Here is a 27,850-nt window from a genome sequence, read left to right as displayed (position 1 = left end):
CACTCACTGAATGGGATAATATCCCACATCCTAACCTTTATTGTACATAATTGCGCACTATTTTTGTTTGTGCGTATGCACTGGGGTCTGAAGTGCGTGCAGGAGGGTTCAGTACCCAAAACGTATTACGGATTGGGTCTGTTTATAATTGCGTAGCAAAGTTAGAGGCCTGTGTGCGTTTTTTCTGAGTCTTACTCTTCTTACCCAACACACAGCGTAACCCCCCTTGCTCCCAGGCGGCCGCGAAGGCCTTGGCATCCTGTGTCCAGTGCTGGGGGACACTCTGGGCCAAGGACGTTTCCTGCCGCTGTGAACTGTGCGGCCGCAGTGATACTCCTGCCCACCGGGGGCTGCGCTGATTTCTGCAGATGGAGACTCGGGATGGGAAGGCTGGGCCGGTGTGCTGGGCACCGTGCACCCTCTGCATCTCTGGCTTCTGTGTCCGTGATTCAACCAACTTCGGCTAAAAAAAACATTCGGGAAAAAATCAATAAAAATGAACACTACAACAATAAAAAAAAAATCATAGAGTTTTAACACAATTTCCACAGTGTTTATGTCATATCAGGTCCTGTGAGGAAGCTGGAGATGACCGACGGGCCCAGGAGGGTGTGGGTGTGTCTGGGTGACGTGCGAACATCACACCGTTCTGTCACCGCCACTTGAGTATCCCTGATCTGGGCAACAGCAGGGGTCTGAGAAGCAGAGCCCCACGGGACCGAAGGATGCCTGTCGTTGTGCTTCAAATCCCTCCTTCCGAAAGAGCAGGTGCCACTCGCATTTCCGGCCATGGTCAAAGAATGTTCTTCCTTCACACCTCCCGGAAAAGGCGTTGCTTTTGTATTTCTCTGCCTGAGAGGTGAAAACTGGTATCTCCTTATTAAAATAATTTGCGTTTTCTGGCTACATGTAACTTTCTGTGACTTTTGCTACCATTTTGGCCATTTGGTAATTTTCTAGTAAGTGTGTACTCATGTGTTTTGCTTAATTTTCAAGTTGTCTCCCTCCCTAAAACATCAATTTGTATAAGCTCCTTGTGCGCCGTGGCTGTTAGCCCTGTAACCGCACCCTACGCTGTGAAACACCTTTCTATGATTTTTACTTCCGGCTCTGCTTCTGGCTTTTTTGCTGGATGTTAGTTTAAAAGTACTTACGTGTGTTTCTCTGTGTATATATTTTTCCATTAGTAGCTTCCTAGTAACTAACATTGGTTTAAAACATTTGTGCAGCCAGGCACAGTGGCACACGCCTATAATCCCAGCACTTTGGGAGGCTGAGGTGGGTGAATCAGGAGGTCAGGGGTTCAAGACCAGTCTGGCCAACATGGTGAACCCCTGTCTCTACTAAAAATACAAAAATTAGCTGGGCGTGGTGGCTTGCAATCTCAGCTACTCAGGAGGGAGGAGGGAGGGGAAGTCACTTTGATAGGCCAGGCCTCAGGGGGGAGCTGGGGACACAAGTGAGTGAAACAGACATGGTTCTACTAAGCACGGTCAGCTGTGCCTGGGCACAGCCACGCAGCCAGTGATGGCAGCCTGGGCAAAGAATTCCTTGAACTGGGGAGGCAGAGGTTGCAGTGAGCCAAGATCATGCCACTGCACTGCAGCCTGGGTGACAGAGTGAGACTCTATCTCAAAAAACAAAAAAAAGAAAAAATTGTGCAAGCCACAGGCTATATGTATTTTCATTTTCTTCTAAGATTTCCTTCTTTTATTACCTTGTAATAGTTAGAATTTTATGTATCTGACGTGACCAGAAGCCCCATTTTCTTTGCCTACCCCCGGCCAGGTGGATGGTCAGCTCAGATGGTTATGAAAAGCATCTTCTTTCCCACAGAGTCAAAGCCCTACGGTTTTCATATACTCAGCTTCCAGGCATGCTGGGTCTCTCCCGGCCTCTCCATTCAGCGCTGTTCTGTCCATTCCTCTGCAATCGTTCTGATTACAACAGCTGGCATTTCGCTAAGGCAGGATCCATCTCAAGTTTCTTCTTCACAGGTTTCTTAATTACTTCAGACATATATTTTGTCACACGAAGTTAAGATAATTTTAGCCAAATCGAACACACGTCCATGCAGGACGCTGGAATTCCATTTGGAATTGCTTCCGAGTTGGCTAATCATTGTGGAGCGTTGGTACATTTTCACAGGACGGTGCGAAGGTCATTAGGCTTTGCCATTCCTTTTATCGTTATGTTCTCTCTCCATCCAAGGTCCTTTGCAAACATGCAGATCCTGATTTCCACCCTCTGACATGTCACCACCCTTCAATGGGTCCTTGGCAGGCTCGGTCCCCAGGCCCCGGCCTCCAGCTCCCATGCCCTCTCCTCTCCAGCGAGGGCTCATTCCTGTGCCGTGTTTCCGGCGCAAGGCAGGTGCCTCTGTGTGCCGTGGCCTGGCATCTGTCTTGGTGCAGGTCAGCCTTTCCCTCTGGGTGACTCTTGTTCCTGAAGAGCCTGCCCATGGGAGACTCGGCTCATTCACTCAAGCAGCCCTCACCCCTCTCTTTCAAGCACCCATGGGGCCTCAAGGCTAGAGGTGGTGGACATGGTCCTTTCCTTCAAATAGGTGATGGTAATGGTAATCGTGGTAATAGTGGTGATGGTGGTGATGGTGATCATGGTGATGAGGATGGGGTGATGGTCATGAGGGTGATGGTGATGGCAATGATGATGCTGGTGATGGTGATGGTCCTTTCCTTCAAATAGGTGATGGTAATGGTAATCGTGGTAATAGTGGTGATGGTGGTGATGGTGATCATGGTGATGAGGATGGGGTGATGGTCATGAGGGTGATGGTGATGGCAATGATGATGCTGGTGATGGTGATGGTCCTTTCCTTCAAATAGGTGAACATTTAGGCAGGGACAAAGATGTCAGCCCTGGTACAACCACGTGGTCAGTGACCTCAGCCTGGAGTGAAAGACAAGGAAACAGACTAGGAGGGCTGTGATTTGGGGTGCAGCTACAGGTGGTCCCAATAGCGTGGAGAGGAGGGTCCCAGCAGCCTCCCTGTGAGAACACTGGGGACCAGAGGGTTTGGAAGGGCTCATCGGGTGAGGGCATGCGGCTCCTGCAGGTACAGCCTGGTGTAGCACCCCCCACCTCTGGGGGCATTTGCATCCCCACAGGGAAAGAAGAAAGCGGGATGGAGAGAAGTCTGGAAGTGGATTTAGACCACCAGCTTAACCCCAAAACATAGCTGAGGACAGAGTTCTGGAATCTCAACTCGGGGTCCTCTCTGCCAGAGTTAATCCACCAGCTGACCTTCGGGCTCTTCCTGTGAAGGGAAATCGGACGCCCGCTGAGGGCGAGCAGGTGCATGTGGACCTGGTACCTCATCTCTCTCTCTCCGTGGAGGCCTCAGCCCACCTCAGCACAGGGGCGAGGGAAGGGAGGCCCCACTGGGAGACGGCACATCTGCCTTCAGGCAGCACGTGTGGTCCAGAGGGGCGGAGAGAAATGAGACGCAGAGAGCTCGGTCCACATCCCCCGCTGCCCTGCGCACAGACGGAGAGGCTGTCAGCCCGGACTGATAATTAAGCTGTGCATCTGCCTCCTGAAAGATAAATTCCAGCATCGCCGGGGTTTTCTATTTCACTTAACTAAAACCGAGAACGAAGAAGGAACAATTAAATGCAACCTGAGGCAACCCAAAATATTATCCATCAAATGCATCACGGCCAATCCTCTCAGCACATTCATCAAACTGTCAGTTATCCCAAATACAGTTTTATCTTATTAATGCTAATTTCTTTCCTGCAAAGACTGGCGATTTCACCTTTCGGGGGTGATCAGGGAGCTGGAAGGAGCGCTTTGCATTTAATTGTTTATCGTCAGCTTATTTACAGCCAGCTGCTGATTTCCTAGATTCTCAGCTGTGGGACCCCTTTCCCGAGGCTGGCCCAGGATGACAGTCGTGAAGTGGCAGTCAGGGACACTCAGCTCGAGATGGTTCTGGCCTCCCCCTTCCCTGCCTCGGTGCAGAAACCTCGGGAATGGTTGGTTCCTCTTTGCATGGCCCCTCCTGGCCCCGGGGAGGTGCCTCCGTTCCTGAAAAGGGTACCAGGTACGTGCGGAGATGGGGCAGAGGTGAGGCCAGAGCGCATGTACCTTGGCTGCCAGTCCCCCCCGGATGGCATGGGTGGGAGTCAGGACCAGTCGGGGCCACTCCCAGCCCTCCCTCTGCCTGAAATTAACTCCTCCTCGGAGACGCTCAGGCTTCAGGCAGTTGGTTTTCAGTTTCACGTTTGGAAATGATTTGAAGAGTCTGAAATCCAGAGCGTCTTTGGCAGAAATGCATAACGAAGGGCCAGTCAGCAGATCTGGAGGAAATACAGTCGATAAAGAGAGAAATAACGGATGAAAGCGAGAGACGAAGCGGACGCGGGCACCAGGAGGGACGTCGGGCAGGACCCGCCGCGGGAGGCGTGCTTATGTTTCCGTGCCACCAAGCAGTTTGCAAAGGATCGCTGGCATAAACACGTTAAGACGTTTACACGGGTCTATCGTCTCTTCCGCTATGGACAAGGTCCGTGAGGACGTGCCCCTTACATTCCTGTGATTTACGCCACACCCGTGTCAGCTTGGCCTGGCAAACCGTGCTCGTGACCAGACATGAGGGCTGCAGCTTAGAGGGTTCTAAGAGTGCCAGGCCCAGGTGCTCAGGTGGACCTGCTGGCAGCAGGTACATAAAAGCTAGTGCTACTGGGCATGGTGGTGTGCGCCTGTAGTCCCAACTACTCGGGAGACTGAGGCAGGAGAATTGCTTGAACCCGGGAGGCAGAGGATGCAGTGAGCCGAGATTACGTCACTGCACTCCAGCCTGGCGCCTGGCGACGGAGTGACACTCTTGTCTCAAAAAAAAAAAAAAAAAAAAGCTAGTGCTGCTGTTTAACGTGAGCAGGTGCCAAGCAGGCACAGCTGCAAGGAGCCCGTGAGCCTATGTTTGGAGGTCCATGGGCAACCCGAGACGGAAGGTTGCACTGGCAGATGGTCAGGACGGGAGAAAGTCGCTTTCCATTGGGAAACACACAAGGAAAGGCCCTTAAGAAACCAGGAGAAAGAAGGAAAGACACGTCTGGCTGAGAATAAAGCTAAACAAATTGTTCAATATATTGCAGAGCTGGGAGGGTTTCCACTTTTTAAGAAAAGGACAGCCTTGATTTCTTTTCCAGGGAGAGTGAATTTTAATATTTAGTTGGTATTTGATTGTTATAAATTAATGGGTCATTGCATATCATTAATAAAGTCGATGCATATGCATTTTCTATTTCACTTTTTCTTATGAACTATTTCAAACAAAAAATAGAGAACAGTGTACACTCTTCGCTTTTTAATAAAATTTCAAAATTGTCCATGTTTCTGATTTTTTTTTCCAAAAAATAAACTTATATACAAGTGAAAACCCTCCTGCCCCTCCAGCATTCCAGATCCTTCCCCACGCCAGACAGGTAACCATGGAGCAGGGCCTGCCTTCCACCCAATCCTTCCTCTTCAGCAACAAAATCCTGAGTTTACTCTGAACAAAAGCACTTTCCACTAACAGAGCATTGGCCTAGCCACCCTTGCAGGTGTGGCCTTGAGAGATGGAGATGAAAGCCTCCCTGTGGGGGATTTTTGGAAATGCTGCTCAAAGGGAAAGGAGCATCCTTTCATCCTCTTCCACTTCTTCAACTATTGGCCTGGAGTAGAGATGAGATTGCAGGAACATCAGCAGCCACCCTGTTACATGAGGTAAGCTTGAGAACAGCAGTTGTTCAAAAAGGATGGAGCAGGGAGTGGGGAAGCCCACAGCCCTCTCATCACCACAGAGCCACACACCAGCTCAGGCTTTTCTGTGTTTAGACCTAATTTTTTTTACTTTTTGAGACTGAGTGTTGTTCTTGTCACCCAGGCTTGAGTACAGCAATCTTGGCTCACTGCAACCTCTGCCTCCTGGGTTTAAGCAATTCTCCCTGCCGCAGCCTCCTGGGTAGCTGGGATTATAGGCACATGCCTCTATGCCTGGCAAATGTTTTATTTTTAGTAGAGATGGGATTTTTGCTATGTTGACCAGGCTGGTCTTGAACTCCTGACCTCAGGTGATCCGCCTGGCTCAGCCTCCCATAGTGCTGGAATGACAGCCATAAGCCACCATGCCCGGCCTAGACCTCATAATTTTATGAGAATAAAGTCATTTCCCATTTTGTTCTACTTCCTTTTACACACGCTCCTGCTGTGCCACTGAAGCCACTCCCAACAGCAGGGGCCACTCTCCCAAACCATGTGTCTGTCAACCTCTCACACCTTCCATATCAGCCTTGCACGTGGGCACATGTCCCTGCTCAGCACTGAATGCCATCCTGCACATTCTGCACCTTATAAAGTCATGTTTTGCAGGACAAATCATTCTGCGCCTTCTCAGTCAACGTGACTTTTGAAACTTATCCGTGTTAGCAGACCCAGCTCTTCCTAATTCATTCTCGCGAGTAGTATCCTCAACTCGTGCTGCTGAACCTTTAGGCCGGTGCTAAACTTCCGTACCATTAAAGCAATGCTTCGTTTGACGTGGCTTCGGGCTTTTTCTGTGCGTGGCCAAAACCTTCCCTAGGCGTAAGGCTAGGGGAAAGAATTCTGGGTCACAGGACATGTGCCGTTATTTGCAGGAGCTCCTGTGAATGGCGGACTTACTGGTCCCTGTCCCCAACCAGTGATCAGGACCCTGTGTCCCCATCTCACCAGCGCTGCTGTGGGCAGCTGTTTACAATGCTGGTAACTGGATGCAGGGGACGGTGCAGGATTTCGCCTGAATGTTTCTGTTTCCTGATCACTCCTGTGTTCACAACTGTCTACCTGTCACTGGTCCTGACTTTTGCCCCTTTCTGTGAAACCTTTCTTCCCAACCTTCCTGCACAGTTTTGTTTAGCTGCTTGTCGACTGTTCTTCCTTGTGGGGGGTTAAATACATTCTGAATATCACACCACAACCCCTCCATGCACTGCGATACCTTCTGCGGGCCTGCAGCTCTCCAGCTTTTACGACGGATCTTACGTCACAGAAATGTAAAATTTAACGTGGTTGAATTAACCGATTGTTGCCTTTATGGCTTGGGTTTCTGGGTCTCGATCAACACTCCTTTTCTAACTCAAGGTCATAAAGTTACAATCCCATATTTTCTTCTAAGTGTCTTAAAATTTTACTTTCAATAAACGAGTCCTTAACTCCCTTGGAATTGGCTTTCCTATGTGACTTAAGATAGAGATCAATGTGGCTTTTTTTCTGTTTGAAAAACCGATGTTCCCAGCACCTTCTACACCGGCCTGGCCCGTTCTTCCCCTGGCTCTGGGGCATCCCCTCTCCTACGTGAGTGTTTTATGTATCCTAGCCCCACTTTTATGCTCTTTCTGCTCTGAAGGCTTCTCATCCTCCTCCAGTGGGGATTTGTACTTCCTTTTTCCTAAAAAAGATGTAACGTATCTTCTTTCACCCCCTGCACAGGGAGCTGACAGACCCTTGCCGAGGTAAAGGGCGTTTCTCTGTAGCATTTTCCCATTGGGTGTCATGGGTGTCGAGAGCTATTAAGGTGGATTAAAATGGGGCCCAGGCCTGAGGAACCCTGAGAGGACAAAGCCAGGCTGATCTCGTGAGTGACCTCCGCCTTGTTTCATTTGCAAATGTAAGTCAAACTTCACTAAGCTCTTCCTTGTAAATGCCTGCATTAAAGGAAAACAGGGGAAGAGATGCCTCTCCACGGGGGAAGGGCAGGGGCTGCCTCCCGCCTCCTGCCTCCCCCTTTCTCCGAGTCCTGGGTCTTCGTCCCACGTTGGGTCCAAGGTCTCTCCAACACAACAACACATTCTCACCCTACCCAGCTCCAGTGCTGAAGCCCTGCCTGGGCAGGTGGCTGGGAACTGTGCCCACCTTCCGGGGTCCCTGGGGGCTTCCTGATGCTCCAGCAGCCTCCACAGGGTCCCACCCTTAGATGTCACTTAGCAGAGGATGCCCTGTGGCTGGGGACAAAGACTCCATCACTGCACAGGGGAGGCGGCTCCAGAGCACGTGGGAAGCTCCCGGCTGCCACCGCGTCAAGACTCCCTGCTGGCGGGAACAAGGCGCACAGATCATGGAGCCTGGAGCCGAGAAAGGTGCCTGACCTGCTGTGTGAAAGAAGACCTTGCTGCAGGCTGGGGCACCAGTTTCCTCCCTGCCCTGTGCGTATGTGCTTGAACTAGGCCACTCAGCCCTGAGGCCAGGGTTTCAGCATCTGCAGGACAGAGTGATGCCTGCCCCTGGCAGGAGGTAAAATGGAGGAGCCAGATGAGACCACCGACCAGAAGGGCTGGCCCCATCCGGTGCCATCCAAGCCTCTTGACACTTGGGACCCACGGCGACAGGCCTTCGACATCCCCCCCAGACTCCGGGGACACACTTTCTTGACTTGGCTGTTCCCTTTGGCTTGGCCTCCGGATCTCCCTCAACAACCTTCCCAGGGACTCCCCTGACCTACCGGACGCAGGAGAGGACCTCGCTGCCGCTGTGATTCACACTTCCAGAGCCTCGTCCCTGTGCCAGATCTGCCAGCTAAACTTCGCCACCTGCTCTAGTTTGGAGTTTTCTGGAGAAGCCTGATGTGGGGTGAGCAGGGAAATGGGGAGCTCCTTCCCTTGCGTCTCCCAGAGCTGCCCTCTCCCCATGAACACGCTGTTGTAACCCCAATGTACACGGGCTCCCCGTGGCAGCTGTTAACTCATCATGTTGTATACCCTTTCCAAATTGTCTTAATTATTTCCCTAATTATAACAACCAGCATTTGAGAGGCTCCCGAGAGAGCTTACAAGTGTTCCTGGTTTTCCTGGGTTGAGGCACGTGGGGGCCCTTAGCTTTCAAGGTTCCAGCCTCATGTTAATTCTCAGAGGGGTTAAGAATGAAATTGCAGTCTTGCCAAAATGGCAGGAAATTCTGTCTCTTCCTGTTTCTCTTTATTCTTCTTCTTCATTTTTTTTTTATGTTTACGGAGGGAAAAGATCCATGTGCTTTGGGCAAATGTTCTTTCTACTGTCCCCATGGAAGGGCAGGAAAAAGTGCTTAAAATGATCGTCCTCACTCTTTTCTAATCGTGGAAAATTGACCTATTGGGGAAAATGAAATTTGAATTTCCTGGAGAAGAATCCCACGTGTTGTGGATCTGCCAATTTTGTGAACGAGCCCTCCTCGGGGATGAGAGGAAGGTTTGCCTGGGCCCCTCAGTGCTGCGTCTTCATAAAACGGCCTGACTTGTTCTAATTGGTTGGCTCAATAAAATAAGCAATTTTATGCTTTCTCCCAAAATATGTTTCAGACATTTAGTCGGAATGCTAAGATGTAATAGGCATGGCTATCAATGTGTACATATTGGCTCTTGTAAAGACAATAATGAGATTTAGCTTGTAGGATATTAGGGATTAATTACGTGCCAGCAAGTTCGCTGAGCAGCCTGGGAGGAAAAGCTCTCAGAACCCAGGTCCCAAAGCCTCAGACGCTCCTCACCCAAGGGCCTATCTCTGGGCAGCCGCACCTTGCTGCAGCCAGAGGGAACATTCAAAGGCAGAGGCCAGAGGCCGGGCCTGGGTCCTGGGCTGGGGCACAGACAGGCACAGCCTCTGTGTCGATCCAGGGCAGGCTCGGACATTGTCCAGAGAAAGAGACAGATGGTCTGAGTGGGGCAGAGGAAAAAGTTTCTCACTTGAAGATGAGAAGGATGAGGTCAGCACTGCAGGATACCTTGAGGGCCAAGGGGGTGTATGCCAGAGGTGGGGGCAGGGTTGCCTTAGCAGTGGGGCTACCCCTGTGTGCGGTGCTTGAGGGAGCTGGACTGAGGAGCTGGACCTGGCAGACATGGAGCTGGGAAGCTGGGGGGACACATGGCGAGGGGTGGGACCCAGATCCTGGAGGCTGACACTGACTCTGGCAGGGAGGCCCCTCAGACCACAGGGCTGCAGAGGGTGACTAGACTCTGCGCCAGCAACACAGCAAGGGGGTCTCCAGCAGCTTCCGCACAGCCCCTGGCTGGACCCAGGCTCCAGGGCCTCTCCTGATGGCCCCTCGTGGGCTGTGGGTGGCCTGGGAGGTTTTGTTTCTGATGGGGGGTGAATGGCCCCAAGCCATATCTTCAGCCTTTGTCACCAACCACTGGCCAGGCATTCAGGATGCTTGCCTGGGGCTTAGAACATGCCTGACACCAAGTGCCACCCAGGGCTCCTTTGTCTCCTGGCTGCGGCAGGAGGGGGCATTTCCTCAGCAAGGAGGCTGGAAGGGGGCTGCTCAGCCACTGCTAGCCTTGGGGCCTCCCTGCAGGTGGAATTTTGCAAAAAGACGCACTCATTCTGAGACCTACAGCTCTGAAGGAGCTGTTGGGAGGACCAGAGCCCTGGGTGGGGGCCTCGGACAGAAGGGTCAGGAGGGACCCAGAGAGGGGGATCAGGGGGATAGGGGTGAAGCTGCCTAGGGTCAGGCTCCCAGCACAGAGGAGGGGGATGGGGGTGGGCCCTGGGTTCTAGGCAAGAGGCCTGCAGCGTGGGCCTGCACCCTCACCTTCCCGAGTTCCCTCACCTGTCTGTCCTCCCTCCCCGGGCGTGCACTCCTCATGGAGCCCACCTGTGGTTCTCTGGCTCCCAGACCACGCGCTGCCTCAGAGAAGCTTCTACAGGTTTCAAGAAGGCGTTGGAGAAGGAGCCACGTCACCTGGATTGTCAGGTGACACTGTGGTCCCCAAAAATCAACATCCCTCCCTGGCATGCAGTCAGTGAAAGAAAGCCCCTGCGCCCGAAACAGCTCAGAGGAACTCCTGCGCCAGAGCCATGGCACCAAAGCCTCGCTGGGGACCCCCCCAGAACCGCATATTCCCCAGGGCCAGTCGGGCGGCTCACCTGTGTGCTCCTCGGGGTGGGTTCTTCCCTCGGGAATTATTTGACTCAGGTTTTAATTTGCTTTTCTGTGGGGAGAACTCCCGTGGTGGTTGCCATGCAATGAGTGCACGATTTTCCCGCAAGTGTCTTCCAAGTGTTTTAGGCAGGAAGGAGCATCCCAGCCAGGAGCTGCAGGGCCCGGGCGGAGGGAAGGAGAGTGGAGGGACAGCGGGACCCACAAGGTTCCGGGATGCTGGAGTCGTGGAGCTGCCCAGGGACCCACGTGCCAACTGCTGGCCCCGGAGCGGGAGAGAGGGTGAGGAAGAGCAGGGAAAGTCCCCCACTCCCTTCGGTAAAGCAGATCGCGCTCTGCTCCTGCAGGGCACTGCTCAGCTCCTGGGGAGGCCCCGGTGCTGGGAGCCCCCTCAGATGTCTGCCCCTGCCACAAATCAATGGGACGGCCAGGAGAGGCTGCAGAGTCCCATCCACAGAGGCTCCAGCTATGGGTGGGACTCTGCACGGCTGAAGACAGGGCCTCTGAGCCACTGGACACTGTTTTGCTAAGAACAAAAAGAGAAACTTGCATCTGAATAGAATCCCCTGCCCTACGAGGATGGCTTCAGCAGAGAACAGCAGTCCAGGGGGCAGCAAGACCCAGCATACTGAAGAGTGAGTTGAAACCAAGCGCCAGCCACACAGACCCCAGGCAGGTGCTTCACAGGTTGTGAGTCCTGTGAGATGTTCTGTGTTCCCGGGGCCTTCCATGCGGCCTCCCCCTACTTTTGTCGCCCAGGCTCCCTTCTCTCCGGCCAGCCCCACTGATCCAGGTTCAAGCCAGGCGGCTGGGGCGGGGGCGGGGGCGGGGGCGGGGGCGGGGTCTGGGCGGGGTCTGGGCGGGGAGGGGCGTGTCTGGGCGGGGAGGGGCGGGGTCTGGGCGGGGAGGGGCGGGGTCTGGGGCGGCTCACTGGCTCAGGAGTCCTAGACACACCTGCTCAGTGGCTGCTGGTCTCACAAGGCTCTCGAGGGTGGCAGCTGCTGTCTGGGCTCTCCCCACGAAGACAGACAGCTGGAGGAGACGCCGTGGCCTGTGTGGGGCAGGTGATACTGTTGGTTTAATAAAAACCGATTTTCTGAGTTGTCGGTACAAACGCCCATATGTTTAACTTCAACGTTCATGCTATAAAAACGGTTAACAGAAAAACGACCTGGAGTGATGACTGGCTTTATCTCTTGTCATGTTCTTATGAGTAATCTAGATAAACTGCCAAAGATAATCAACTGAGTAAATGGAAGTGAAATACATGTAGATAAAACAGTGTGTAGCTTAAAATCGTTGTTTCATGGTTTTTACAATTTGTTTTTATTTTAATAGGTTTTGGGGGGAACAGGTGGTGTTTGGTGACTTGGAAAAGTTTTGTGCTGGTTTCTGACACGCTGGTGCACCCGAGCAGCGTACCCTGTACGCAATGGGTGGTCTTTTATCTCTCACCCGCTCCCAACCTTTGCCTCAAGTCCCCAAAGTCCACTGTATCATTCTTGTGCCTTTATAGCCTCATAGATTAGCTCCTACTTAGGAGTGAGAATCTATGATATCTGGTTTTCCATTCTGGAGTGATTTCACTTAGAGTAAGTCTCCAGTTCCAACCAGGTTGCACGAATGTCATTAATTCAGTCCTTTTTATGGTGGAGTAGCATGTCATGGTGTATGTGTGTATACACACCGCATTTTCTCTATACGCTTGTCGATTGATGGGCACTTGGCCTGGTTCCATATTTTTGCAATTGTGTTGCTATAAACGTGCATGTGCAAGTGTGACTTATCCTCTGGGTAGGTACCAGGAGCCGGGACTGTTGAACCACATGGCCGACCTGCTTTCGGTTCTTTACGGAATCTCCACACTTTTCCACAGTGACTGCTGGATTACATTCCCACTAGCAGTGTAAATGCTCCTCTCTCACCACATCCATGCCGACGTCTGTGTTTAGTTTTAATTTTATGTTTTGATCCTGGCCATTCTCGCAGGAGTAAGGTGGTTTTACGTTGTGGTTTTGATTTGTATTTCTCTGATAATTCGTGACATTGAGCATTTTTTCATGTTTGTCGGCCATTTATATACCTTCTTTTGAGAACTATCTGTTCGTGTCCTTACCCCACTTTTTGATGGGATTGTTTGTATTTTTTGTGCTGTTCGGTTTGAGTTTCTCGTACATTCTGGATGTTGGTTCCTTGCTGGATTCATAGTATGTGAAGGTTTCTCTCACTGAGTTGTCTGTCTACTCTGCTGATCATTTCCTTGGCTGTGTAGAAGCTTTTTAGTTAAGTTTCATCTATTTATCTTTGTTTCTGTTTCATTTGTTTTTGGGTTCCTGGTCTTGAAGTCTTTGCCAAAGCCAATGTCTAAAAGAGTTTTTCTGGCCGGGAGCAGTGGCTCACGCCTGTAATCCCAGCACTTTGGGAGGCCGAGGCAGGTGGATCACAAGGTCAAGAGATCGAGACCATCCTGGTCAACAAGGTGAAACACCGTCTCTACTAAAAATGCAAAAATTAGCTGGGCATGGTGGTGCACACCTGTAGTCCCAGCTACTCAGGAGGCTGAGGCAGGAGAATTGCCTGAACCCAGGAGGCGGAGGTTGTGGTGAGCTGAGATCGTGCCATTGCACTCCAGCCTGGGTAATAAGAGCAAAACTCTGTCTCAAAAAATAAAAGCTTTTCTGATGTTATTGTATAGGATTTTTATGGTCGCAAGTCTTAGATGTAAGTATTTAATTCATCTTGAGTTGATTTTTGTGTAAGGTGAGATGAGGATCCACACGTGTTGTCAATTACCCCAGCACCTTTTGTTGAATAGGCTGTCCTTTCCCCACTTCTTGTTTGCTTCATCATTGATCAATGGGCTGTAAGTATTTGGCTTTATTTCTGGGTTCTCATTCTGTTCCATTTGTCTGTGTGCCATTTTTACATCAGTACCATGCTGCTTGGGTGAATGTAGCCTTATAGTATAGTTTGAAGTCAGGTAATGTGATGCCTCCAGATTTGTTCTGTTTGCTTAGTCTTGCTGTGGCTATGTGGGCTCTTTTTTTGTTCCACATGAATGTTAAGATGTTTTTCTAGTTCTGTGAAGAATGATGATATTTTGATGGGAATTATATTGAATTTGTAGATTGCTTTTGGCAGTTATTTTTTGCTCAAGGACCCTTGGCAGAAAGGCCATCCTTCCTCAACTGAATTTCTCTTGTATTTTGGTCAAAAATCACGTGTATGGGTCTATTTCTTGGCTCTTTTTTTTTTATTCTGTTGATCTGTATGTTGTTAATATCATAGTTTGGTTTACTGAAGTGATACAGTAAGCCATAATATTGCTTTTATTAGTCTGTCAATATTGCCTTAGCTATCCTAGGGCCTGAGCCTTTCCAAATAAATTTAAGCATAGCTGTCTATGTACACAAGACACTTCACTGAAATTTTGACAGGCATTGAATTAAACCTAAAAATCAATTGGGGGCTCATGGGAATTACTTCCATAGTTACTATAGGAAGTATTCCAGTTCATGCACGTGGTGTCTCTCTTCATTTATTTAGGTCGTCTTTGAATATGCTATTTGGTGTATATCAAAATATAATATTTTCTTTTGTGTGATTATAACTGGCATTGTGGTTTTTAAATTTCAGTTTGCACATGTTCTTTGCTAGTATAAAGATTTGCAAATACTTTTTGTGTTGATATTTTATCCTACAACCTTGACAAACTCATTAATTCTAGGAATTTCTTGGGATTTCCTATTTAGAGGCAATCATGTCATTTGTAAATAGACATACTCTGATGTCTTTCTTTCCAATCTATCCTTTTTTTTCTTGCCTTGTTTCAGTGGTTAGAACTTTCAGTTCTATGTTGAATAAGAGTAGTGAGAGTGCCAGCTAGTTGGGAGGTCGAGGCAGGAGAATTGCTTGAACACAGGAGGCAGAGGTTGTGGTGAGCCAAGATTGTGCCACTGTACTCTAGCCTGGGCAACAGAGTGAGACTCCACCTCAAAAACAGAAAGTAGAGTGGGCATCTTTGCTTTGTGCTCCATCTTAGGAAAAACATGTTGTTTCACCACTGAAAATATTAGCTATCTGCTTTTTGTATGTGCTCTTTATCAAGAAGTAATCTCCCTATTCCTAACTTGCTGAGAGGTTTGTTTTTTTTTTTTTTTTTTTTTTTTTTGGACAGTTTCTCTCTGTTGTTGCCCAGGCTGGAGTGCAATGGCATGATCTTGGCTCACTGCAACCTCTGCCTCTCAGGTTGAAGTGATTCTCCTGCCCCAGCCTCCTGAACACCTGGGATTATAGACACCGGCTGCCATGCCCAGCTAATTTTGTATTTTTAGTACAGACAAGTTTTCTCCACATTGGTCAGGCTGGTCCCCCAACCTCAGCTGATCCACCTGCCTCAGCCTCCCAAAGTGCTGGGATTACCGACATGAGCCACCTCACCCAGCCCTTGGGTATTGTATTTTATTAAATGCTTTTTCTGCATTAATTGATTTAATCACGTGATCTTTTTCAATAGCTTGTCAATATGTTGGATTATATTGATAGATTTTTCAGATGTCTCATACCTGGAATAAATTCTACTTAGTCATAATGTATAATGTTTACATGTTTTTAAATTCAGTTTGCTAATGTTTTGTTGAGTATTTTGCATCTAAGTTTATAACAGATTTTTGCCCTACAGTTTTTTTTTTTTCCTTTTTCCTTTTTTGGAGCGGGAGGATAAGAAGGTAATCCTGACCTCATGTTGTTTTGGGAAGTGTACCCTCCTTGTCTCTTTTCTGGAAGAGATCGTGTAAAATTAGCATTAATTATTTGGGAGGCCGAGGCAGGTGGATCACGATGTCAAGAGATCGAGACCATCCTAGTAAACATGGTGAAACCCCGTCTCTACTAAAAATACAAAAAATTATCTGGGCATGGTGGTGCGTGCCTGTAATCCCAGCTACTCAGGAGGCAGGAGAATTGCCTGAACCCAGGAGGCGAAGGTTGCAGTGAGCCAAGATCGCGCCATTGCACTCCAGCCTGGGCAACAAGAGCGAAACTCCATCTCAAAAACAAAAACAAAAACAAAAACAAACTAGCATTAATTCTTAAAGTGCTTGGTGAAATTCTTCTGTGAAACTCTTTAAGCTGGGATATTTCGTTTTGGAAGCTTTTCTATGACAAATTCAATTGACTTAATGATTCTAGACCAGTTAGACTATTTCATCTAGGCGAGTTTAAAGTTTTTTAAACTCGTACATTGTCCAATGTATGAGAATTAAGTCGTGTGTCTATGTCACATCTTTACAAGCTACAGGTTCGGTAGTGATACGGTCATTGCACTTGTGGTATTACTAATATCTACTCCCTTTTCTTCAATCCGAATAGAACATTATCAACTGATTTTTTAAGAGAAACATCTTTCTGTTTCACAGATTTTTGTCTGTTTTCCATTTTCAATTTCATTGATTTTTTTTTTTTGCTCTTCACTTTATTCCTTCCTTCCTTCTGCTTGTTTTGGGTTTATTTTGCTTTGTTATTTTCCCTGGCGACTTGAGGCGGAAACTGAGATCATTGGCGTGAGAGGCTTCTTCATTTCTTATGTAAGCGTTTAGTTTTATAAATATGGTTCTCAGCACTCATTCAATAGCAGCCCCCAAATTTTGACATATTGCATTTTTGTTTCAAAATGAAACAAAACAAACTATATACATATACATATATATAAAGCTTTTGAGACTACTAATCTTTTTTTTTGAGACCGAGTTTCGCTCGTGTTACCCAGGCTGGAGTGCAATGGCGCAACCTTGGCTCACTGCAGCCTCCGCCTCCTGGGTTCAGGCAAGTCTCCTGCCTCAGCCTCCCAAGTAGCTGGGATTACAGGCACACGCCACCATGCCCAGCTAATGTTTTGTGTTTTTAGTAGAGACGGGGTTTCTCCATGTTGACCAGGATGGTCTTGATCTCTTGACCTCATGATCCACCCGCCTCAGCCTCCCAAAGTGCTGGGATTACAGGCTTGAGCCACGGCGCCCGGCGGAGACTTCCTCTTTAACCTGTGAACTACTTAGAAATGTCTTGTTTAATTTCCACGTGTTGCCATATTTTTGTTATTTCTAGTTTGGCTCCTCCGTGGTCAGAACAGTCTGTATGATGTTGACACTTTCAATTTTTGAGGTTTTATGACCCACGATGTGACCTGTCTTGGTGCATGTTCCTTGAGCACTTGAGAAATGATACGTGTTCTGTAGTCACTGCGTGGTATTCTATGTTTGCCAATTATATCCTGTGTTTTGATTGTTATTTCAGGTCTTCTATAAGCTTCTATAAGCAGCTCTCTCAGCTGCTGAGAGGCCAGTAGTAAAGCCTCCAGCTATATTTACAGGTTCTTCTCTTTTCAGCTCCATCAGTTTTTGTTTTGTGTATTTTGAGGCTTCCCTGTTTGATGGTACATACATGCAGGGTTACCATGTCTTCTAAGAGATGGATCTTTTTATTGTATAAGGTCTCTCACTGTCTCTAGTAGTTCTCTGGGCATTAGTCTATTTTATCGGATATTACTATGGCCATAGCTTTCTAGCTTTGTATTGCTGTCTGTATAGTGGATGGTGTATCTTTATCCTTTTTCTTTCAGTTCAATTATATGATTGATTATAAAGTGAGTATCTTGTAAGCAGCATATCATTGGAGTGTGTGTGTGTGTGTGTGTGTGTGTGTGTCCACATCCACACTGCAGATCTGTGTGTGTGCTTGTTGGGTGTATGTTTCTAAACCATCTACATTTCTGGTGATCATTGGTTGGTTGGTACCTGCCTGACGTTTTGCTGTTTTCCTGTTTATTTCTTTTGGTCAGATTTTTACTTCCCTTTTCTTGCCTTCCTCTGAGTGACTTTCCCATATTTCAAGATTTGGTCTCGACTTATCTGTAGTGTTTCTGGTATACCTTTCGTGCTGTTTTTGCAGTGGTTGCTCTGGGTATTTTGATACCTGTCTGTGACTATTGACAGTCCACTGGTGTCAGCATTTCACCATGTGAAGTAAAGTGTGAGCATCTCACTTTCTATTTAGTTCCTTTTGTCTTTCTTGTTTTAAAATATCATTATCTTGGGTAGTAGAGGGTGTTATTTTTAATCATCAACTAGGATTCGTGAATTAGGAAAATGAAAGTCTATTGCTTCTACCCACACTTTTGCTCTTTCCCTTGTGTTCCCTCCTGATGCCCAAGGTTCCTTCGTGTGTCATTTCCTTTCCGTCTGAAGTACTTGCTCAGCCAGGCTTCAAGGGTACGTCTCGTCAGTGACAGATTCTTTGAGCTTTTCTTCCTTTGAGAACATTTTTATACGTACTTCATCGCTGAAGGAGAGTTTTGCAAGATACAGAACTCACAGGTTAACAATTGTTTCAGCAGTTGAGAGCGTGGTGCCATCTTCTTCTGGTCTCCATGGTGACAGATGAGAAACTGTCATTCAAGCCGGTGTTCCCCTGTGGGTGACGTGTCGCTTCTCTCTGCCCCGTTTACATTTTTTCTTTAGGTTTCAGAATCTTACAATGTCTCTTGGTGTGAACTTATTTTCCTTCAGTCTGTTTCCGCGTTGACCACATTCTCGGATCTATGTGTTTGTATCTTCTGCCACATTTTGAAAACTTTCAACCATAGTTTTTTTAAATGGTCTTTTAGCCCCCCTCTTTCTCATTTTCTCTGGGATTATGATGATATCAGTGCGGCCCTCAGGTCACAGAGCTGTGTCTGCTGCTGTTTTCAGCCATTGTCCCTCTCTTAGGGGACTCTATTGTTCAGATTAGGGGACTCTATTGTTACGTCCTCAAGATCATAAGTTTTGTTCTGTTCCCTATTTCTAAGCCTGTCTAGCATGTATTTTTATTTGTTTTCTGTATTTTCAGTTTAATATTTCTTCTTTGGTTCTTTTTTTATAACTTCTATTTTGCTGCTGCTATTTTCTTTATTTCTTTCCAGAGCATTTGTGATAAAATGCTGAGGTATTGTTTATGCCTGCTTTAAAATCCTTGTCGGAAAATTCCAACCTCTGATTCATCTTGGAATTGCTATCAGCTGACTGTCTTTTCTCCTTTAAATTGAGATTGTCTTGGTTATGAGTGGGATGGGTGATTTTCCATTGTATTCCTGGCATTTTATCTGTAATGAGAGAAAGATCTGGGTTTCACTTAATCTTTTACATTAGCAGGCAGTCACCTGCTTAAGTTGGTCCTGGCGGTAATTCCAATCACAGTTTCATTGTCAGTGTACCTGCTGTGTTCTTTTGATGTTCTTGGTTTATCTGCTTCCAGTGAGGCTCACACTGGTTCTTCTTCACCTTAGAGGGAAGAAGGAGTTTCCCTAGGCCCCTGGGTGTCTACCAGTGGGAAGTTGTGGTGAGGCACCCCACAGGTATTGCTGTTGCCTTAGTCTGTGTGTGAGTGTGTGTGTGTGTGTGTGGCAGGGGAGTCTTGGGCATGTGGGAAGGAGGAGGCTTCCCAGGCTAGGGCCCTCCTTGCAGCTGGGTCTCCTCTGCCAGCTTTGCTGATTTATCTGTCTTTCAGTGGAATGGGGTATCTCAGGCCCAGCAAGGAAAGGCAGTGCCTTCCCCATCCACCCTGCTGCTTGTTTACTACAGGGACCAAAATCAATCCCATCCAGGTGGTGTCAGAGGCACTTCCACAGAGTCCAAAGGAGGACAGGGTCTAGCCTGGCCACCCCGTGCCGCTGAGCGAGGGGCTAAGTGAGGGTTATGGAGGCTCTGGGTCTTGGTTTCCTTCTCCTGGTTGGGGGGAACATGAGAGACCAAACCAGCTTGCCTCTCCTTACCATCTCACTTGTCTCTTGCATCTTTTCTAGAATTTATAGCTATGCTTAGCACAGAAGAAAGAACAGGGAGACATGGGGCTAACCCATCTGATCTGGAGCCAACGTCTGCACATTTGATAAGGTTTGGTTCTGTGTCCCCACCCAAATCTCGTGTTGAATTGTAATTCCCGGTGTTGGAGGAGGGGCCTGCTGGGAGGTGATTGAATCACGAAGGTGCACCTCCCCCATGCTGGTCTCCTGATGGAGTTCTCGGGACATCTGGTTGTCTGAAAGGATGCAGCATTTCCCGTTCCCTCTCTCTCCTCCTGGCCATGTGAGTATGTGCCTGCTTCCCTTTCACCTCCTCCCATGATTGTAAGTTGCCTGAGGCCTCCCCAGAAGCAGAAGCCTGTACGGCCCACAGATCCATGAGCCAATGAAGCCTCTCTTCTGTATAACCCCAGTCTCAATACATCTTGATAGCATGTGGGAATGAACTAGCACAACGTTCTTTTTCTGCAGTTGAGATATAATGTACATACTGTAAAATTCACCATTTTAAAACACACAATTCAGTAGTTTTTAGTCGATTCACAGTGTCGCGTGATCATCATCATTAATTACAGAATATTTTTTATCACACTGAGAAAAGAAATGCCACACTTCTTAGCAGTCACTCCCAAGTCTCTGAGCTCAGCCTCTGAGCTGCGTTCTGAGGTCGCAGCAAAAGAGGTGATACTACGCTACCGGGAATTCACAGCTGAGTCGGTGGGTGGGGAAGAGAGATGTAAGAAGTTTCCACTGAACACTGCATAATTACCTGAGGTTGTAAAAGGTGAGCCCCAGAAGTGTGTGAGCAGTGGCTCCCGGCCTGGCTGATGCCGGGGAGACAGGCATCCCCTGCAACTAAGTGCCAGGTCCAGGGCTAGGGGAGGCGAGGGAGGTGCCCGTCCTCCAGAGTGTGAACAGTGAGGATGCCCTTACAGCTTCTTCCCAGGGGCCTGCCTTACCCCCAGCACCGCCTGGGACTCGGACAAAGGCAGGCTACCGGCTTACCCCGGCTTTCCCCTTTACATCTCAGACGTTAGTCACCGAGCGCCACGTCATCCACATTTATGGCCCAACGACAGTGACTGGGGGAAACAGCAAGGACACCAATATGGTCACATTTCAAGCGGAGAAATTACAGCCACTTCCGGCAGTGGGTGCTTCAGGGCTTCCCACTGACGCCACAGCCAGGAGAGTGTCCTCACACCAACCAGGTCTGTGCGAGGGGGCTTGGGACTCCAGGCCCCACGGGCAGGTGGTCCAAGAAGAGACAGGTGAGTGGGCTCGGGTGCAGACCTCCCAAGAACAGACTGTGAAAAATCCCCCATATGGAAACCGCCACTGGCCCTCACCGTCAGCCCTGTCTCCTGTGGCCAGAGGAGATGGCCGAGACTCGGACGCCCATGGCTGCACTCCCAGGCCTGCCTTCTGCTCACCTGCTGGTACTTCAGCTTCCAAACAGCAAGTGGGACGCGACGATGAGAAGGAAACGCTCGTGAGCGGTGCAGGGAAACCGTTCATCATTTCAAACGCCTCCCTCGAGGCACGTACGCATTATACGGCATTTATCTTTATTCCTCTGCACCGTAGCAGCCAATCAAAGAGTCCGCTAATCTTCCTGACTACAAAACCATCTACTAAAACGTTTTTATACAATGCAAATTTTCGAGATTTATCATCTCCTGTACCCATAACTTAGAAGGCATTAGGCCGGTGTTATCCATTTTAATAATAGGCTTCCTAGCTAAAATTTGGATCGGTGCTGGGTTTTTACAAGTTTCATTACTAGACTGACCGAAAACACAATATCCCATGAAGGAAGCATATTTCTCTCGTCAGAACTAGGAATGGCAGTGCCGAGGCGGGCTGGGGCTCCTTTCTCCCTCTTAAGTTGTTACATCATCTCAGCTCATTTCACTTCATTGTCTGATACTGCCCTGCGCTGGTGCCCATGGGCTCCTGTGGCTTTTCTGCGCTTCTGTATTGTCAGTTAATCTAATTTTTTTGACATCTTTTCTTTTTTTTTTTTTTTTTTTTTTGGAGACGGAATTTCACTCTTGTTACCCAGGCTGGAGTGCAGTGGCGCGATCTCGGCTCACCGCAACCTCCGCCTCCTGGGTTCAGGCAATTCTCCTGCCTCAGCCTCCTGAGTAGCTGGGATTACAGGCACGCGCCACCATGCCCAGCTAATTTTTTGTATTTTTAGTAGAGATGGGGTTTCACCATGTTGACTGGGGTGATCTCGATCTCTTGACCTCATGATCTACCCACCTCAGCCTCCCAAGACATGTTTTCTTTAATTCCCAGGAAAATAAATGTTCATTTTCAAAGACTTGTGTCATCTGCCTTCACCAGAGACGTTCACAAAACCCACCCTTCTAACCTCTTTCGAGAGGCTTCCTCATGTGACTTGACCGTGACCTCCTTCCTGAGGAGTTGGGGTCAGTGTGGAGAAGCCTGCAGGTTGGGTCTTTACCACCAAGACCAGAAAGCAGCTGAGAACTCTAATCGCTTCCAAATCTTCTGCTAACCAGTCGGAATCCACCAGCCTGCTCAGCAGCCAGAGGAGGGAGGCGGTCCTGGACTCCCCTCAGCCTGGGGTTCCCACGCTCAGACCACCCTGGCCTGGACCGTGGGGCAGTGGGAGGAGCCACATTCTCCTTGGAAGGCACATGTTGCAGATAATGACCATAGTTCATTTTCGTGAATGTAGGCATCAGTCATGGATTACTGATGGATTTGTGCCCCAAACTGGAACCCGTGTCTCACTGCACAGGCCCAGTCAGTCTAACACAGACACCCGGCATGCATCAGCAGCACACTGCCACAAGGTTCTCACTCCCCAAAGCTCACAGGTGGCACACTCCCACAACAGACGAAGGGTGGAAGAGATTTATAATGAATCAAACTCTCACTGTCCAGCAGGTGTCAAAATATTCAAAAACGGGGGGGTGGGAAGAGATCGCTGTGGGTGATGGTGGGAATGGAAAGCACTGGGAATGACCTTGAGTTCTGTGGGTCCCAACAGAGAGGGTCGGGCTTTGGTCCCCCAGAAACAGCCAAAGGAGTCCCTTCCTGGACCCAAGGTTCACCTGTACCATCCTTCCCAGTGCTCGGGCCAACCTTGGACCTGCAGCTGAGTGGTGTTTCTTTCTGGCAGAAGATGTAAAGCCCCGGCCGCAGCGCCATCTCTGCAGCGGAATTGCACAGGGCAGGAGCCACTCAGCGGCGCCTCTCGGAACCCAGCCTGCACCGGGCCCCGTAAGCTAAGGGTTCCCCGAAGACTTCTGTAGGGCCCCTTCGAGAAGCTCACCGTCTCCTCGGGACCCAGGAGTGCACATGGGGTGAAGGTGGTGGCTGCAGTGCTGGGTGTGTCAGGGGTCATGGAGGAGAGACCGAGGCACATTCGCCGTGGTACAAGGACTGTACACAGCTGAGCTGAGTCTGAAGCTGCTGTGGGCCCAGGAGGGCAGGAGCGCCTCGGCCGGTCCTGGGAGTGGGAGGAGGATGGATGGCCTCTGCCTGGAGTTGGAGGTCTCTGCCAGGCCTCTCCCTGCAGCTTCCGCCTTCTGGACCTCATGGTGCAGCTGCTCCTTGGGGACCCTGTGTGGGAACTCCCAAGGCTCACGAGGAGGCCAGGCGCTGTGGTGGAGCTGCTCCTTGCACGGGGCCGGGCTAGAGGTCAGCCTCAGATTCGGTCGCTCCAGGAGCAGGGGCTTCCACCACAGGCCCTCTCTGCCAAGGGTCCCTCGGGGAGCCAGGCACTCCCTCCACACTGACCCTCTCGTCGGCCTGGGGCCCAACGTTGAAAGATGTGTGTCCTCGGGATGTCCAGGCCAGTGGCCCCAGTGTCACACTGTGCAGAGGGCAGTCAAGGGCAGGAGTGTGTTGGGGGTGCTGTGTGTGCGTCATGGTGCTGTGTGTGTGTGCGTCATGGTGCTGTGTGCGCGTCATGGTGCTGTGTGTGTGTCTGGTGCCTGTGTGTGTGTGTGTCATGGTGCCTGTGTGTGCATCATGGTGCTGTGTGTGTGTGCGTCATGGTGCTGTGTGTGTGTCACGGTGCTGTGTGCGTGTCACGGTGCTGTGTGTGTGTGCGTCACGGTGCTCTGTGTGTGTCTGGTGCCTGTGTGTGTGCGTCATGGTGCTGTGTGTGTGTGCGTCATGGTGCTGTGTGTGCATCATGGTGCTGTGTGTGTGTGCGTCATGGTGCTGTGTGTGTGTGTGGTGCCTGTGTGTGTGCGGTGCCTGTGTGTGTGTCTGGTGTCTGTGTGTGTGTCTGGTGTCTGTGTGTGTGCGGTGCCTGTGTGTGTGTCTGGTGTCTGTGTGCGGTGCCTGTGTGTGTGTGCGGTGCCTGTGTGTGTCTGGTGTCTGTGTGTGTGTGGTGCCTGTGTGTGTGCGGTGCCTGTGTGTATGTGGTGCCTGTGTGTGATGTGAATATGTGTGAGTGTCTGTGAGCCTGCGTGTGGTGCCTGTGTGTGTGTGTGAGTGCCTGTGTGTGTGTCTGGTGTCTGTGTGTGTGTGGTGCCTGTGTGTATGTAGTGCCTGTGTGTGATGTGAATGTGTGAGTGCCTGTGAGCCTGCGTGTGGTGCCTGTGTGTGTGTGTGTGGTGCCTGTGTGTGCATGTGGTGCCTGTATGTGTGCAGTGCCTGTGTGTATATGTGAGTGCCTGTGAGCCTGCGTGTGGTGCCTGTGTGTATTTGTGTGGTGCCTGTGTGTTGTGCCTGTATGTGTGCAGTGCCTGTGTGTGTGTGTGAGTGCCTGTGTGTGTGTGTGTGAGTGCCTGTGTGTGTGTGTGCGGTGCCTGTGTGTGTGTGTGGTGCCTGTGTGTGTGTGCACGGTGCCTGTGTGTGTGTCTGGTCTGTGTGTGTGCGGTGCCTGTGTGTATGTAGTGCCTGCGTGTGATGTGAATATGTGTGAATGCCTGTGAGCCTGCGTGTGGTGCCTGTGTGTGTGTGTGAGTGCCTGTGTGTGTGTGGTGCCTGTGTGTGTATGTGGTGCCTGTATGTGTGCAGTGCCTGTGTGTGGTGTGTATATGTGAGTGCCTGTGAGCCTGCGTGTGGTGTCTGTGTGTTGTGTATGTGTGCGGTGCCTGTGTGTGTGTGTGTGGTGCCTGTGTGTGAGTGCCTGTGAGCCTGTATGTGGTGCCTGTGTGTATTTGTGTGGTGCCTGTGTGTGTGCAGTGCCTGTGTGTGGTGTGAATGTGTGTGAGTGCACATGAGCCTGTGTGTGGTGAGCTGTGTACCTGAGTGTGGGTAGGTGTGGTGAGTGGTGTGTGGTGTGTGCTGACGGTATGTGATATGTGTGGTGCGTGTGGTGTAAATGATTGTATATGTTTATGGTGTGTGTACTGTGTATGTGGTTGTTGTGGTGTGTTGCTGCTGTATGGTGTGTATGTGTGTGTGTGTGTGTGTGGTGTATGCGTGTGGTTGTGTTGAGTGTGGTATGTGTATATGATGTGTGTCTGGTGTGTGTTTTGAGGTGTGGGTGTGGTGTATTTGTGGTGTCTTTGGTGTGTATGTTGGTCTGGGATTGTGAGTGGTGTGTGTGTGTGTGTGTGACATGGTGTGTATGTGTGTGTGACGTGTGTATGTGTGTGGTATGTATGTGACGTATGTATGTGTGTGGTGTGTATGTTGGTGATCTGGGATTGTGTGTGTGGTGGCGTGTGTGTGCGTGTGCATGTGTGGAGGGGCCCCTGCAACCTCCATGCCTTCTGGGAGCTGGGACCCGGCTAGGCTGGTCCTGTCTGGGAGGAGTCTCTGGGGTGGACGCCTGGTGCCTGGGCCCATGGGTGTTGTGTAGCTGTCTGCCCGTCCCCTTCTTGTGCTTGTCAGGGCCTGGGGCTGGGCTGTGTCTGCAGGTGCAGAGCTGCTCACAGGTGAGGGACGAGCCGCAGGACCGGCCGTGGTGGAGTTAGGAACACTTCGAGGTGTTGTAGGAATGGAAGCAGGAGCTGGCCCTCCAGGGCCTCAGCTGGGCCTCTGCAGGCAGGTGGGCAGTGAGGGCACTTCACGGGAAGGCCACAGAGATGCTCCCAGGGAGCTCTGCAGGTGCCCCGGAGCCTCACCTGTGGGCTTCCTTCTACGTGTCCCCGGGCAGTGCTGACTGCAGCGTCACCAAGGTGAGAAGTACCAAGAACTCAGCAGGGATGTGACTAGATGCGCCAGCCTCGGCCTGCACACTCATGGCGCTAAAGCCCCAGGCGTCCCACCCAGAGGTGCTGTCGCAGACACAGAGGGGCAGATGGCCACACCGTCCCGCCTCCTTGTCTGCGAGCAGCCTCTGTCCAGCTCCAGGCCAGGCTGGCGTCCCAGCCCGACATCGTCAGGTGCTCGCACACGGCCCGCACTTCCTTCCAATTCTGCTTCTCTGCCTGAGGACGGAGGAGAAGCCTGCGTTTTTGCAGATCCTAACATCACAGGTGCAGTGTCCTGTGTTCAAAACCTAAAGCGACAGCGAAAGAAACTCCGGGGAGGGATGGGCAGTGCGGCCTCCCCCCAGGCGTGTGAATGAATGAGCGTGGCTGTTTCTCCGAAGCTGGGTCACTTCCCGAGCCGCGGTGGCCGTGTGTCTTGGTGAGTACGTGTTTCTGCAGCTTTCTCAGCACCTTGCCCATGCATAATGGTTTTAAATGGTCCCAGGAGACCCGCCTGGAGCCTGGAGCCCTCCCGACGCTGTGAGGCTAAATTGGAACATCGTTCACACTCGTTTTGAAGATGCGTGGTGGTCAGAACCTTTAGCCCAGGAAAATAACAGGACGGAGATGACTGGGCTGTGGCGGCAGTGAGGAAACCCTGAACTCTGCGGCTTGTGACGAGGACCGCCGCACCCTGCTGGGCCGGGTTAAAAGTCAGCCGAGAGGAGTCAGAGCATGGGAAGGTCGCACTTGTGTTCATCCACACGTGGGCTTGGCTGGTCTCCAGGTCTCTGAGATTGTTAAAGGAGCCACGGCCCCCCAGAGGCCACCATGCAGTTCTCACGGGTACTTTATTTTTCCATTTTGCCAAGTAGCAAAGCCCAGACCTTGTGAGTCAAAATTCCACCTTCCTCTGGCCAGGGCCCAGCTTGGAGGATGAGGACAGGATGCCCAGGGGACCTGATGGAGCCAGCATGGTGGGAGGGAAGCAGACGGGTGCCAGGAGTTAGGGGAAGCCCAGCTTCCAGGGTGGTGCCCCCCACCAAGCCATGTGTGCGCGAGGATAAAGATGGGCCAGTGTAGCCACAGGGGGCTCCTTAACTAAGGTGCTACATTCCCAGCCCATCTTCACGGAAGATGAGAAAGCACCTCATACTCTGGACGCCACAACGTACAGACGTTCCTTAGGGCAGAGCGAGCGTTGGAGGGATCTTTTCTGAAATCTCAGCTAGCAATCTTTCTGCTACAGAAGACTTCGCCTTTTAAAAAATTGATTGGAACGGTGAAGCCGGTCCTCTCTGGAAATGCTCTGGGCATTGGGGGGTCTGTCTGTTTAGTCACTTAGAAGCAGAAACGGAGTAAAACAACGCAAGCAGGGTCCTGGGAAGCTCTGCTGGGAACAGTGCCCGCTTCCGGGCCGGGACCTCTCTGGCAGCCCGCGCCCTGTTGACCGGTACCTGCTCCGCTGGGCACCCCTGAGGAAACCTGGCTTCTTTCTAGGTGGACGGCTGGTGACCCCAGAGCCCCTCTACCTTCAGATGACGTTTCTTATTTGCAGAGGTTCAGACCCCAAAGCAAAATGTCTCATTCGATTTGAGGCTTGCAGATCTGAGGAAGCCACTTTTTATCCAAAATGATTTCTTATCGTAGACAACCAAGTGGGCTTCTCGGGGGCATCGCACTGGTTGGAAAATCTCATCTATTCTCTGTGAAAGTCTGATCATAGCAGGAAAGCACATTGCGCCCAGCGATGAGGGTGTCGGTTTCCACTCCCCGTGGAGCTGCCGATCCTGGGCGCGGGTCGCGTATATAGGCTTGGGAATTACACTGTCCCATCTTGCAAGAGCTGCTGAAACTCTCTGGGCCTCAGTTTCCTCCTCTGTGACACGGGGAAACACTGGCACTGTTCTAGGATTCCTGCAAACTGCTGAAGCCTGGCTGTGGCTCCACCTGTGCCTCTGCTGGGACGTTCTCACTGACGCGT

The 27,850-nt window shown here is 50.2% G+C and overlaps 2 long non-coding RNA genes across 9 annotated transcripts; one reads left to right on the top strand and one right to left on the bottom strand.

Annotated features, from left to right (window-relative positions):
- On the bottom strand, positions 1–11,976 carry LOC144579571 (uncharacterized). 8 transcript variants are annotated; one of them, XR_013527496.1, is made up of 6 exons: positions 11,851–11,976; positions 10,884–11,422; positions 10,567–10,657; positions 8,486–8,603; positions 7,900–8,135; positions 5,318–7,691 (listed from the first exon to the last, which is right to left on the bottom strand). It is a non-coding gene; the product is annotated as an uncharacterized LOC144579571 (long non-coding RNA). The 8 variants fall into 8 exon arrangements; XR_013527494.1 differs by lacking the exons at positions 5,318–7,691; positions 7,900–8,135 and adding an exon at positions 1–463; XR_013527495.1 differs by having other exon boundaries at positions 5,318–8,135; positions 11,828–11,976.
- Positions 11,816–27,428, top strand: LOC144579575 (uncharacterized). The gene is made up of 3 exons (XR_013527499.1): positions 11,816–11,960; positions 19,733–19,823; positions 20,763–27,428. It is a non-coding gene; the product is annotated as an uncharacterized LOC144579575 (long non-coding RNA).
- Positions 27,429–27,850: the final 422 nt, after the last annotated feature.

The sequence above is a fragment of the Callithrix jacchus genome, chromosome 1 (genome assembly GCF_049354715.1).
Source record: "Callithrix jacchus isolate 240 chromosome 1, calJac240_pri, whole genome shotgun sequence".
Classification (NCBI taxonomy): Eukaryota; Metazoa; Chordata; class Mammalia; order Primates; family Cebidae; genus Callithrix; species Callithrix jacchus.
This window is presented reverse-complemented; position numbering and strand designations above follow the sequence as displayed.